The sequence below is a fragment of the Oncorhynchus keta genome, unplaced genomic scaffold, assembly GCF_023373465.1.
Source record: "Oncorhynchus keta strain PuntledgeMale-10-30-2019 unplaced genomic scaffold, Oket_V2 Un_contig_24656_pilon_pilon, whole genome shotgun sequence".
NCBI lineage: Eukaryota > Metazoa > Chordata > Actinopteri > Salmoniformes > Salmonidae > Oncorhynchus > Oncorhynchus keta.
In genome coordinates this window covers 1-13,286 of record NW_026284037.1, presented here as the reverse complement: position 1 = coordinate 13,286, position 13,286 = coordinate 1, and the positions used below count along the sequence as shown (strand labels likewise).

Genomic DNA, 13,286 nt, shown 5'->3' with positions numbered 1-13,286 from the left:
GTCTTCAGCCACACACGATTCAGCCAGGGTGGACTCCCTCAATACACACACACCTACACACGATTCAGCCAGGGTGGACTCCCTCAATACACACACACCTACACACGATTCAGCCAGGGTGGACTCCCTCAATACACACACACCTACACACACGATAGCACACGTATGCATGTGCAGCTTCCCTAAAGCAGTTTCCTCTCCAGTCTCCATAAAAAAATCAAATGGTTTATAATTAGTATTTCCTGTAGCCCCTTAGGAGATTTCTCTTTACGACTTCAGAAAGTATAGAAGAGGAATTAGTGTTACGAAGATTAAAATCTAAATACAAATAAAGAATTATATTCATTAGATACAGTTGATGTCGAAAGTTTACATACACTTAGGTTGGAGTCATTAAAACTAGTTTACATACACTTAGGTTGGAGTCATTAAAACTAGTTTACATACACACTTAGGTTGGAGTCATTAAAACTAGTTTACATACACTTAGGTTGGGAGTCATTAACTGGTTTACATACACTTAGGTTGGAGTCATTAAAACTAGTTTACATACACTTAGGTTGAGTCATTAAAACTAGTTTACATCCACTTAGGTTGGAGTCATTAAAACTAGTTTACATCCACTTAGGTTGGAGTCATTAAAACTAGTTTACATACACTTGGGTTGAGTCATTAACTAGTTTACATACACTTAGGTTGGAGTCATTAAAACTAGTTTACATACACTTAGGTTGGAGTCATTAAAACTAGTTTACATACACTTAGGTTGGAGTCATTAAAACTAGTTTACATACACTTAGGTTGGAGTCATTAAAACTAGTTTACATACACTTAGGTTGGAGTCATTAAAACTAGTTTACATACACTCTGGTTGAGTCATTAAAACTAGTTTACATACACTTAGGTTGGAGTCATTCAAACTAGTTTACATACACTTAGGTTGGAGTCATTAAAACTGGTTTACATACACTTAGGTTGGAGTCATTAAACTAGTTTACATACACTTAGGTTGGAGTCATTAAAAAAACTGGTTTACATACACTTAGGTTGGAGTCATTAAAACTAGTTTACATACACTAGGTTGGAGTCATTAAAACTAGTTTACATACACTTAGGTTGGAGTCATTAAAACTAGTTTACATACACTTAGGTTGAGTCATTAACTAGTTTACATACACTTAGGTTGGAGTCATTAAAACTAGTTTACATACACTCAGGTTGAGTCATTAAAACTAGTTTACATACACTTAGGTTGGAGTCATTAAAACTAGTTTACATACACTTAGGTTGGAGTCATTAAAACTAGTTTACATCCACTTGGGTTGGAGTCATTAAAACTAGTTTACATACATAGGTTGGAGTCATTAAAACTAGTTTACATACACTTAGGTTGGAGTCATTAATACTAGTTTACATACACTTAGGTTGGAGTCATTAATACTAGTTTACATACACTTAGGTTGGAGTCATTAATACTAGTTTACATACACTTAGGTTGGAGTCATTAAAACTAGTTTACATACACTTAGGTTGGAGTCATTAACTAGTTTACATACACTCAGGTTGGAGTCATTAAAACTAGTTTACATACACTCAGGTTGGAGTCATTAAAACTAGTTTACATACACTTAGGTTGGAGTCATTAATACTAGTTTACATACACTTAGGTTGGAGTCATTAATACTAGTTTACATACACTTAGGTTGGAGTCATTAAAACTAGTTTACATACACTTAGGTTGGAGTCATTAAAACTAGTTTACATACACTAGGTTGGAGTCATTAACTAGTTTACATACACTTAGGTTGGAGTCATTAAAACTGGTTTACATACACTTAGGTTGGAGTCATTAAAAACTAGTTTACATCCACTTGGGTTGGAGTCATTAAAACTAGTTTACATCCACTTAGTTGGAGTCATTAAAACTAGTTTACATACACTTAGGTTGGAGTCATTAACTAGTTTACATACACTTAGGTTGGAGTCATTAAAACTAGTTTACATACACTTAGGTTGGAGTCATTAAAACTAGTTTACATACACTTAGGTTGGAGTCATTAAAACTAGTTTACATACACTTAGGTTGGAGTCATTAAAACTAGTTTACATACACTTAGGTTGGAGTCATTAAAACTAGTTTACATACACTCAGGTTGGAGTCATTAAAACTAGTTTACATACACTTAGGTTGAGTCATTCAAACTAGTTTACATACACTTAGGTTGGAGTCATTAAAACTAGTTTACATACACTTAGGTTGGAGTCATTAAAACTAGTTTACATACACTTAGGTTGGAGTCATTAAAACTAGTTTACATACACTTAGGTTGGAGTCATTAAAACTAGTTTACATACACTTAGGTTGGAGTCATTAAAACTAGTTTACATACACTTAGGTTGAGTCATTAAAACTAGTTTACATACACTTAGGTTGGAGTCATTAACTAGTTTACATACACTTAGGTTGGAGTCATTAAAACTAGTTTACATACACTCAGGTTGGAGTCATTAAAACTAGTTTACATACACTTAGGTTGGAGTCATTAAAACTGGTTTACATACACTTAGGTTGAGTCATTAAAAACTAGTTTACATACACTTAGGTTGGAGTCATTAAAACTAGTTTATATACACTTAGGTTGGAGTCATTAAAACTAGTTTACATACACTCAGGTTGGAGTCATTAAAACTAGTTTACATACACTTAGGTTGGAGTCATTAAAACTAGTTTACATACACTTAGGTTGGAGTCATTAAATCTAGTTTACATACACTCAGGTTGGAGTCATTAAATCTAGTTTACATCCACTTAGGTTGGAGTCATTAAAACTAGTTTACATACACTTAGGTTGGAGTCATTAAAACTAGTTTACATACACTTAGGTTGGAGTCATTAATACTAGTTTACATACACTTAGGTTGGAGTCATTAATACTAGTTTACATACACTTAGGTTGGAGTCATTAATACTAGTTTACATACACTTAGGTTGGAGTCATTAAAACTAGTTTACATACACTTAGGTTGGGAGTCATTAACTAGTTTACATACACTCAGGTTGGAGTCATTAAAACTAGTTTACATACACTCAGGTTGGAGTCATTAAAACTAGTTTACATACACTAGGTTGGAGTCATTAATACTAGTTTACATACACTTAGGTTGGAGTCATTAATACTAGTTTACATACACTTAGGTTGGAGTCATTAAAACTAGTTTACATACACTTAGGTTGGAGTCATTAACTAGTTTACATACACTCAGGTTGGAGTCAATAACTAGTTTACATACACTTAGGTTGGAGTCATTAAAACTAGTTTACATACACTTAGGTTGGAGTCATTAAAACTAGTTTACATCCACTTAGGTTGGAGTCATTAAAACTAGTTTACATCCACTTAGGTTGGAGTCATTAAAACTAGTTTACATCCACTTAGGGTTGGGAGTCATTAAAACTAGTTTACATACACTTAGGTTGGAGTCATTAAAACTAGTTTACATACACTTAGGTTGGAGTCATTAAAACTAGTTTACATACACTTAGGTTGGAGTCATTAAAACTAGTTTACATACACTTAGGTTGGAGTCATTAAAACTAGTTTACATACACTTAGGTTGGAGTCATTAAAACTAGTTTACATACACTTAGGTTGGAGTCATTAAAACTAGTTTACATACACTTAGGTTGGAGTCATTAAAACTAGTTTACATACACTTAGGTTGGAGTCATTAAAACTAGTTTACATACACTTAGGTTGGAGTCATTAAAACTAGTTTACATACACTTAGGTTGGAGTCATTAAAACTAGTTTACATACACTTAGGTTGGAGTCATTAAAACTGGTTTACATACACTTAGGTTGGAGTCATTAAAACTGGTTTACATACACTTAGGTTGGAGTCATTAAAACTGGTTTACATACACTTAGGTTGGAGTCATTAAAACTGGTTTACATACACTTAGGTTGGAGTCATTAAAACTGGTTTACATACACTTAGGTTGGAGTCATTAAAACTAGTTTACATACACTTAGGTTGGAGTCATTAAAACTGGTTTACATACACTTAGGTTGGAGTCATTAACTAGTTTACATACACTTAGGTTGAGTCATTAAAACTAGTTTACATACACTCAGGTTGGAGTCATTAAAACTAGTTTACATACACTTAGGTTGGAGTCATTAAAACTAGTTTACATACACTTAGGTTGGAGTCATTAAAACTAGTTTACATACACTTAGGTTGGAGTCATTAAAACTAGTTTATATACACTTAGGTTGGAGTCATTAAAACTAGTTTACATACACTCAGGTTGGAGTCATTAAAACTAGTTTACATACACTTAGGTTGGAGTCATTAAAACTAGTTTACATACACTTAGGTTGGAGTCATTAAATCTAGTTTACATACACTCAGGTTGGAGTCATTAAATCTAGTTTACATCCACTTAGGTTGGAGTCATTAAAACTAGTTTACATACACTTAGGTTGGAGTCATTAAAACTAGTTTACATACACTTAGGTTGGAGTCATTAATACTAGTTTACATACACTTAGGTTGGAGTCATTAATACTAGTTTACATACACTTAGGTTGGAGTCATTAATACTAGTTTACATACACTTAGGTTGAGTCATTAAAACTAGTTTACATACACTTAGGTTGGAGTCATTAACTAGTTTACATACACTCAGGTTGGAGTCATTAAAACTAGTTTACATACACTCAGGTTGGAGTCATTAAAACTAGTTTACATACACTTAGGTTGAGTCATTAATACTAGTTTACATACACTTAGGTTGGAGTCATTAATACTAGTTTACATACACTTAGGTTGGAGTCATTAAAACTAGTTTACATACACTTAGGTTGGAGTCATTAACTAGTTTACATACACTCAGGTTGGAGTCAATAACTAGTTTACATACACTTAGGTTGGAGTCATTAAAACTAGTTTACATACACTTAGGTTGGAGTCATTAAAACTAGTTTACATCCACTTAGGTTGGAGTCATTAAAACTAGTTTACATCCACTTAGGTTGGAGTCATTAAAACTAGTTTACATCCACTTAGGTTGGAGTCATTAAAACTAGTTTACATACACTTAGGTTGGAGTCATTAAAACTAGTTTACATACACTTAGGTTGGAGTCATTAAAACTAGTTTACATACACTTAGGTTGGAGTCATTAAAACTAGTTTACATACACTTAGGTTGGAGTCATTAAAACTAGTTTACATACACTTGGGTTGGAGTCATTAAAACTAGTTTACATACACTTAGGTTGGAGTCATTAAAACTAGTTTACATCCACTTAGGTTGGAGTCATTAAAACTAGTTTACATCCACTTAGGTTGGAGTCATTAAAACTAGTTTACATCCACTTAGGTTGGAGTCATTAAAACTAGTTTACATACACTTAGGTTGAGTCATTAAAACTAGTTTACATCCACTTAGGTTGGAGTCATTAAAACTAGTTTACATACACTTAGGTTGGAGTCATTAAAACTAGTTTACATACACTTAGGTTGGAGTCATTAAAACTAGTTTACATACACTTAGGTTGGAGTCATTAAAACTAGTTTACATACACTTAGGTTGGAGTCATTAAAACTAGTTTACATACACTTAGGTTGGAGTCATTAAAACTAGTTTACATACACTCAGGTTGGAGTCATTAAAACTAGTTTACATACACTTAGGTTGGAGTCATTAAAACTCATTTTTCAACCACTCCACAAATGTCATGTTAACAATCTATAGATTTGGCAAGTTGGTTAGGACATATACCTTGTGCAGGACACAAGTAATTTCTCCAACAATTGTTTACAGACAGATTATTTCACTTATAATTCACTGCATCACATTTCCAGTGGGTCAGAAGTTCAATACACTAAGTTGACTGTGCCTTTAAACAGCTTGGAAAATTCCCAAAAATGATGTCATGGCTTTAGAAGCTTCTGATAGTCTAATTGACATCATTTGAGTTAATTGGAGGTGTACCTGTGGATGTATTTCAAGGCCTACCTTCAAACTCAGTGCCTCTTTGCTTGACATCGTGGGAAAATCAAAAGAAATCAACCAGACCTCAGAAAAAAGTCTGGTTCATCCTTGGGAGCAATTTCCAAACGCCTGAAGGTACCACGTTCATCTGTACAAAACAATAGTACCCAAGTATAAACACCATGGGACCACGCAGCCGTCATACCGCTCAGGAAGGAGATGTCTTCTGTCTCCTAGAGATTAACATACTTTGGTGTGAAAAGTGCAAATCAATCCCAGAACAACAGCAAAGGACCTTGCGAAGATGCTGGAGGAACCAGGTACAAAAGTATCTATATCCACAGTAAAACTAGTCCTATATCGACATAACCTGAAAGGCCGCTCATCAAGGAAGAAGCCACTGCTCCAAAACCGACATAAAAGCCACACTACGGTTTGCAGCTACACATGGGGATAAAAATCGTACTTTTTTGTAGAAATGTCCTCTGGTCTGATGAAACACAAATAGAACTGTTTGGCCATAATGACCACACACTGGACTCTACCGACACACTGGACTCTACCCACACACTAGACTCTCCCCCACACACTGGACTGTACCCCACACACTGGACTGTACCCCACACACTGACTGGACTCTACCCAACACACTGGACTCTACCCCACACACTGGACTCTACCCACACACTGGACTCTACCCACACACTGGACTCTACCCACACACTGGACTCTACCCACACACTGGACTCTACCCACACACTGGACTCTACCGACACACTGGACTCTACCCACACACTGGACTCTACCCACACACTGGACTACCCACACACTGACTGGACTCTACCCAACACACTGGACTACCCACACACTGACTGGACTCTACCCAACACACTGGACTCTACCCAACACACTGGACTCTACCCAACATACTGGACTCTACCCAACATACTGGACTCTACCCACACACTGGACTACCCACACACTGGACTCTACTCACACACTGGACTCTACCCACACACTGGACTCTACCCACACACTGGACTCTACCCACACACTGGACTCTACCCACACACTGGACTACCCACACACTGACTGGACTCTACCCAACACACTGGACTACCCACACACTGACTGGACTCTACCCAACACACTGGACTCTACCCAACACACTGGACTCTACCCAACATACTGACTCTACCGACACACTGGACTCTACCCAACACACTGGACTCTACCCAACACACTGGACTCTACCCACTCACTGGACTCTACCCAACACACTGGACTCTACCCACACACTGGACTCTACCGACACACTGGACTCTACTCACACACTGGACTCTAATCCAACACACTGGACTCTACCCCACTCACTGGACTCTACCCCACACACTGGACTCTACCCACACACTAGACTCTACCCACACACTGGACTCTACCCCACTCACTGGACTCTACCCACTCACTGGACTCTACCGACACACTGGACACTCACTACCCCACACACTGGACTCTACCCCACACACTGGACAGTACCCACTCACTCAGACATACTACACTGACACTCCAACACACACTTGGTACCGGTGCTCCTGAACAGTGACTTGGTACCGGTACTCTGTCTTCAGGCTCAGACCAGCAATAAGAACACTGATTTTACTGTCTCTGTCTGGGAGTCAAGCATGAATGAATAAGAGATACTACTACCGAAGAGAAGATATTAACATAAATCCTCTTAGGGAAGCTGCGAAAATTTGCAGCTTTTGTTAAAAATCGCGCAACATTTCAGCGCCCTGCTATTCATGCCAGGAATATAGTATATGCATATGATGTGTGTGTGGATATGATGTATGTGTGGATAGAAAACACTCAGACGCACATCGCCTCGTGATCAATTTTATCGCTTATTAACGTGTACTAATACCTAAAGTTGCATTACAAAAGTATTTCGAAGTGTTTTGTGAAAGTTTATCGTCGACTTTTTTAATTTAAAAAATGACGTTACGTTAGAAAAAGCTATTTTTTTTCCGTTGTTCACACAGTATTCTTAGATCGATATCTAGGCTATATATGGACCGATTTAATCGAAAAAAGACCCAAAATGATGTTTATGGGACATCTAGGAGTGCCAAGAAAGAAGCTCGTCAAAGGTAATGAATGTTTTATATTTTATTTCTGCGTTTTGAGTAGCCCCGGCTATCGCAAAATCTGTCGTTAGGTGACGTTGAAGTATTTTGGGGGATACATGCTATCAGATAATAGCTTCTCATGCTTTTGCCGAAAAGCATTTTACAAATCTGACTTGGTGGATAGATTCACAACGAGTGTAGCTTTAATTCAGTACATTGTATGTGCATTTTAATGAAAGTTTAAGTTTTATGAAAAACTATACGTGGCGCACTTGAAATTTCCGCTGATTGATGTTCCCACAGCGGGAGCACTTCTCTAACAAGTTAACGTAACATTCTGAGAGTAGAGAAAGATGAGAGGGGGGTGAGGGAGGTCAGAGAGGAGGAGATGAGAGGAGAGGGGGTCAGAGTGGAGGGAATGAGAGGAGAGGGGGTCAGAGAGGGAGGAAATGAGAGAAAAGGGGGTCAGAGAGGAGACGGGGGTCAGGGAGGAGAGGGGAGAGCGATAGGAGGACAGCGGAATTTTAAAAATTGAGAGAGAGAGGTGGGGGATGACAGGAAGAGAGGAGAGGTGGATGAGAGGAGGGGAGGAGAGAGTGAACCTGCTAAGTCTGTACGCACACACACACAGGGAGGGTGTAAATCTGCAGCTACTCTATCTGTCTTGATCCCCCTCCCCACCCCCTCCTTCCCTCCCTTGGTTAAACAGGGTCATTGAAGTCACATGGCTGGGAAAGACACCAGGAAGTCCAGATAAAATTCGACCTCCCTATCTTGGATCATTTGTTCCGACTTTCCGCTCTATTCATCCCATCAAAATGTCAAAGCCAGAGGAGAGGTAGAAGGAGTGGGGCCCTAGTCGGACTCAGGCGGCGTGCACACTATCTACAGATTCTGAGTACATTGCTCACTAACGTTCAGTCCCTGGGCAATAAAGTAGACGAGCTCAGGACGAGGATCTCCTTCCGGAGACATCAGGGACTGTAACATACTCTGTTTTACGGAATCATGGCTCGCTCAGGATATCTTGCCCCCGGACCATTCAGCCAGCGGGGTTCTCCGTCATCGTATATTCTCCCCCAGGCCACCACGGTGGCTCTCAAGGAACTACACTGGACTATGACGGCGCAAACCTCCGCATTTAACATGGCAAGGTGACTGGGAATATGGACATGTACAAACAGACCAGCTATGCCCTCCGTAAGGCAATCAAAGAGGGAAAACGACAGTACAGGGACAAAGTGGAGTCCCAATTCAACGGCTCAGACATGTTAATTTATTTATTATTTATATATTTATAGGGGACATTAATCAAAATCAATATTACAGTAATTCAACATCTACGTAAATGTGCCGGTTGTCACGCCTTGGTCTTAGTATTTTGTGTTTTCGTTAATTATTTGGTCAGGCCAGGGTGTGACATGGGTTTATTTTGTTGTATTTCGTATTGGGGTTTTGTAGTTATTGGGATCGCGGCTGATTAGGGGTGTTGTATAGGCTTGGCTGCCTGAGGCGGTTCTCAATCAGAGTCAGGTGATTCTCGTTGTCTCTGATTGGGAACCATATTTAGGTAGCCTGGGTTTCACTTTGTATTTCGTGGGTGATTGTTCCTGTCTCTGTGTAGTGTTCACCAGATAGGCTGTAATTATATTTCACGTTCCGTTTGTTGTTTTGTATTTGTAGAAGTTATTTCATGTATCGCGATTCATTTATTAAAGACATGAGTAACCACCACGCTGCATTTCGGTCCGACTCTCTTTCAACAAACGAAGAACGCCGTTACACCGGTGTTAGCCTAACTAACTAATTAACTAACTACTAACTAACTAATTTGCACCCGTAGGTAAGGGCAATTACACAGCCACGATGGAAATACAAATACTCATAACTGGACTCTACCCACACACTGGACTAGGTAAGGGCAATTACACAGCCACGATAGAAATACAAATACTCATAAAAACAATACAAAATACCAAGACATTACATCCAATACAATGTGCTTATAACGACAACAACATTTTCATAATAAAAGCACTATAATCAGCTGCCGTCTTACAGGAACCACAGATAACTCATGTGTACAGGCTTGGATAGATTTCAGACATGTTTTCATAATAAAAGCACTATGATCAGCTGCCGTCTTACAGGAACCACAGATAACTCATGTGTACAGGCTTGGATAGATTTCAGACATGTTTTCATAATAAAAGCACTATGATCAGCTGCCGTCTTACAGGAACCACAGATAACTCATGTGTACAGGCTTGGATAGATTTCAGACATGTTTTCATAATAAAAGCACTATGATCAGCTGCCGTCTTACAGGAACCACAGATAACTCATGTGTACAGGCTTGGATAGATTTCAGCCATGTTTTCATAATAAAAGCACTATGATCAGCTGCCGTCTTACAGGAACCACAGATAACTCATGTGTACAGGCTTGGATAGATTTCAGCCATGTTTTCATAATAAAAGCACTATGATCAGCTGCCGTCTTACAGGAACCACAGATAACTCATGTGTACAGGCTTGGATAGATTTCAGCCATGTTTTCATAATAAAAGCACTATGATCAGCTGCCGTCTTACAGGAACCACAGATAACTCATGTGTACAGGCTTGGATAGATTTCAGACATGTTTTCATAATAAAAGCACTATGATCAGCTGCCGTCTTACAGGAACCACAGATAACTCATGTGTACAGGCTTGGATAGATTTCAGCCATGTTTTCATAATAAAAGCACTATGATCAGCTGCCGTCTTACAGGAACCACAGATAACTCATGTGTACAGGCTTGGATAGATTTCAGACATGTTTTCATAATAAAAGCACTATGATCAGCTGCCGTCTTACAGGAACCACAGATAACTCATGTGTACAGGCTTGGATAGATTTCAGCCATGTTTTCATAATAAAAGCACTATGATCAGCTGCCGTCTTACAGGAACCACAGATAACTCATGTGTACAGGCTTGGATAGATTTCAGCCATGTTTTCATAATAAAAGCACTATGATCAGCTGCCGTCTTACAGGAACCACAGATAACTCATGTGTACAGGCTTGGATAGATTTCAGCCATGTTTTCATAATAAAAGCACTATGATCAGCTGCCGTCTTACAGGAACCACAGATAACTCATGTGTACAGGCTTGGATAGATTTCAGCCATGTTTTCATAATAAAAGCACTATGATCAGCTGCCGTCTTACAGGAACCACAGATAACTCATGTGTACAGGCTTGGATAGATTTCAGCCATGTTTTCATAATAAAAGCACTATGATCAGCTGCCGTCTTACAGGAACCACAGATAACTCATGTGTACAGGCTTGGATAGATTTCAGACATGTTTTCATAATAAAAGCACTATGATCAGCTGCCGTCTTACAGGAACCACAGATAACTCATGTGTACAGGCTTGGATAGATTTCAGCCATGTTTTCATAATAAAAGCACTATAATCAGCTGCCGTCTTACAGGAACCACAGATAACTCATGTGTACAGGCTTGGATAGATTTCAGACATGTTTTCATAATAAAAGCACTATGATCAGCTGCCGTCTTACAGGAACCACAGATAACTCATGTGTACAGGCTTGGATAGATTTCAGACATGTTTTCATAATACAAGTGCAGTAATCAGTGCAGTTTCTCAAATCCATGGATTTGTGTATTCCTGTATATTGTAGCACTTAATGAGAGGGTTGATTGTCCGAAGTTTACTGTGTTGAAAAGGGACAACTCGATCCCCTCTAGTTACTGCCCTTGTTATCCTGGAGGTGCTTTCTGGAGGTGCTTTCCTTGAGTAGGACAACCAGGCTACCTAAGTATGGTTCTCAAAAAGGGACAACCAGGCTACCTAAGTATGGTTCTCAATCAGGGACAACGATTGACAGCTGCCTCTGATTGAGATATGCCGGCGTAGGGGTGGCGGGGCAAAACCATACAGGGTCTTAAAGACAATACTGCTGCAAGCTGTCCAGACGGAATAAATTATGTTTGTGAATCGATGTGACAATGGTGGTAACTGTTTGTTTTGTTATAAAACAAAATCTTAAATGTTTGTGGCGTGATTCAATTGGTTTAAACAAAACAAAAGTAGCTCCTGCATATGTGTCAAAGTGTAACTTTCTCAAAGGAGAAACCAGGCTGCCTACATATGGTTCTCAATCAGGGACAACCAGGCTACCTAAGTATGGTTCTCAATCAGGGACAACCAGGCTACCTAACTATGGTTCTCAATCAGGGACAACCAGGCTACCTAAGTATGGTTCTCAATCAGGGACAACCAGGCTACCTAACTATGGTTCTCAATCAGGGACAACCAGGCTACCTAAGTATGGTTCTCAATCAGGGACAACCAGGCTGCCTAAGTATGGTTCTCAATCAGGACAACCAGGCTGCCTAAGTATGGTTCTCAATCAGGGACAACCAGGCTACCTAAGTATGGTTCTCAATCAGGGACAACCAGGCTGCCTAAGTATGGTTCTCAATCAGGGACATCCAGGCTACCTAAGTATGGTTCTCAATCAGGGACAACCAGGCTACCTAAGTATGGTTCTCAAACAGGGACAACCAGGCTACCTAAGTATGGTTCTCAATCAGGGACAACCAGGCTGCCTAAGTATGGTTCTCAATCAGGGACAACCAGGCTACCTAGGTATGGTTCTCAATCAGGGACAACCAGGCTACCTAAGTATGGTTCTCAATCAGGGACAACCAGGCTACCTAAGTATGGTTCTCAATCAGGGACATCCAGGCTACCTAAGTATGGTTCTCAATCAGGGACAACCAGGCTACCTAAGTATGGTTCTCAAACAGGGACAACCAGGCTACCTAAGTATGGTTCTCAATCAGGGACAACCAGGCTACCTAACTATGGTTCTCAATCAGGGACAACCAGGCTACCTAAGTATGGTTCTCAAACAGGGACAACCAGGCTACCTAAGTATGGTTCTCAATCAGGGACAACCAGGCTACCTAAGTATGGTTCTCAATCAGCTGCCTCTGATTGAGAACCATATCAGGCCAAACATAGAAATAGACAAACCAGACACACAACATAGAATGCCCACCCAGCTCACGTCCTGACCAACACTAAAACAAGGAAAACACATACGAACGATGGTAGAACGTGACAGAACACCC

The 13,286-nt window shown here is 39.4% G+C and overlaps 1 long non-coding RNA gene across 5 annotated transcripts; it reads left to right on the top strand.

Moving 5' to 3' along the window:
• The first annotated feature begins 1,479 nt into the window (after positions 1-1,479).
• Positions 1,480-4,466, top strand: LOC127922127 (uncharacterized). Of its 5 annotated transcripts, none has more exons than XR_008110436.1 (3): positions 1,480-1,562; positions 1,945-2,187; positions 3,510-4,074. It is a non-coding gene; the product is annotated as an uncharacterized LOC127922127 (long non-coding RNA). The 5 variants fall into 5 exon arrangements; XR_008110439.1 differs by lacking the exon at positions 1,480-1,562 and adding an exon at positions 4,312-4,466 and having other exon boundaries at positions 1,916-2,187; positions 3,510-3,824; XR_008110438.1 differs by lacking the exon at positions 1,480-1,562 and adding an exon at positions 4,382-4,442 and having other exon boundaries at positions 1,916-2,187; positions 3,510-3,789.
• Positions 4,467-13,286: the final 8,820 nt, after the last annotated feature.